The sequence below is a fragment of the Megascapheus bottae genome, chromosome 8, assembly GCF_031878675.1.
Source record: "Megascapheus bottae isolate mThoBot1 chromosome 8, mThoBot2.hap1, whole genome shotgun sequence".
NCBI classification, from domain to species: domain Eukaryota; kingdom Metazoa; phylum Chordata; class Mammalia; order Rodentia; family Geomyidae; genus Megascapheus; species Megascapheus bottae.
This window is the reverse complement of record NC_143516.1, coordinates 56,553,588-56,555,229: the sequence shown is the minus strand read 5'-3', so window position 1 is coordinate 56,555,229 and position 1,642 is coordinate 56,553,588. Positions and strand designations below refer to the sequence as shown.

Here is a 1,642-nt window from a genome sequence, read left to right as displayed (position 1 = left end):
GAGTGCAAGGATCATAGTCTGTCCACCCTTATCCCACAGTTCACAAACAGTGGAGTGTAATGGGCTAGAAGAATCTTTATTTTATAAACAACTGAATTTTGTTAGCGTTGTTTAAACAGTTATACTATCTAATGGACACAGTCTTTTTTTGTCTTTTTAAATCAATTTATTGATATTGGAAATGTGATGTACAGATGGTTTACAATTAAATGTCAGGTAAAGAGCACATTTATTTGGGGGCAATGATGTCTCTTCCTGCTCTCTCTCTGCTTTCCCCTCCTATCCCCACTGATTTTCTTTTTGCCAGTCCTGGGCTTGAGCTCAGGGCCTGAGCACTGTCCTTGGGCTTTCTTAAGGCTAGAGCTCTGCCACTTGAGCCATAGCACCATTTCCCGCTTTTTCTATCTATGTGGTACCGAGGATTGAGCCCAGGACTTTGTGCATGCTAGGCAAGCACTCTACCACTAGGCCACACTCCACACTTCACACTCTCCCCCCACCCCTCTGAATTTCTAGTTTTTCAAATCATCACTAGGAACTCCATTGTGCTAGTGTCTGATAAAAGTATAAACCCAGACATCTAAATGCAGCTAAACTAGAAAAATACCTTATATTTTTCTTCTTTCCTGTTTTGGAAGGAGGATTTTACTTTATACCCATTATGGACCATAGACTGGTATTAGCAAGTGGGTACTTTTTGGTTATAGCTGCAAAAGTCATTGAATTCTTGAGGTTTTATATCTCTTGGAAAGCTAAGTAGGAGACTAATATCTCAATTTGATTATACAAATACCATTTCCACCGAATCCAGTTGATACACTGCTAATAAGTGTGCCTGTGCTTATCAAGTTCAGTCAGCTCACTGGATACCACCCCAAATCTTCAAGTGACACATCTGAACAGTTTTCACTGCAGAGTCATAACCTTGGCTCCATTCACTATGGCATCTTCTTTCGATCTGAGTTATCAGTCCTTTCCAGCCGTAGCAGCCACTGCTTGGTAAAACTGCCACGAAGTGTGGTTCACTAACTTCCAGTTGTCGGACAAATTCATTGCACCCCTGCTCAGCCCAACCTCGAAACCACTGATCCCAAAGAGGTAACTGACACTCGAAACCACCGATCCCAAAAAGGTAACTGGGTCGGTTTGTCCCAGATGCACTAAGCTGCTCCAGGCTGACCAGTAGGGGCTGTAATTTTCCTGGCACTGCTTTAGCTACCATGTTCTGCAGAAAACGTTCCTGCTGGGGATCAGACCAAGTGGCAAACCAGTGAAGAATGCACTTTATCTCCTGGGTCGTGATATAAGACACTGGAGGTGGAGAAGAGTTGGTAATGCTGTCGGGTACTGAGGGTAATGCAGAAGGCAAGGATTGTGGCAGCGAAGAGGAAGATGATTCCAGTGGCATCCTCCCCTTTCCTCTCAGAGGGCACCCGGGATCACCACAAAAGTCCTTCAGTTCCAACCACAGCTGTGCTGCGTCCATGATTCCTGAAAACCCTCTGGACACAGTCTTTAATTCCTCCAGTCAGCTTGCACACTTTCCCAGGCTTCAAAGTAAGTGCCCCTTGTTGACGCTTCAATTAATTCTATCCCTGCTCTAAGTGAGTTCTTTACTTCTCAGTTCATTGAGGAAAGAAGT

At 44.1% G+C, this 1,642-nt stretch overlaps 1 pseudogene; it reads right to left on the bottom strand.

Moving 5' to 3' along the window:
• Positions 1–966: 966 nt before the first annotated feature.
• On the bottom strand, positions 967–1,429 carry LOC150059974 (uncharacterized protein C14orf119 homolog; annotated as a pseudogene).
• Positions 1,430–1,642: the final 213 nt, after the last annotated feature.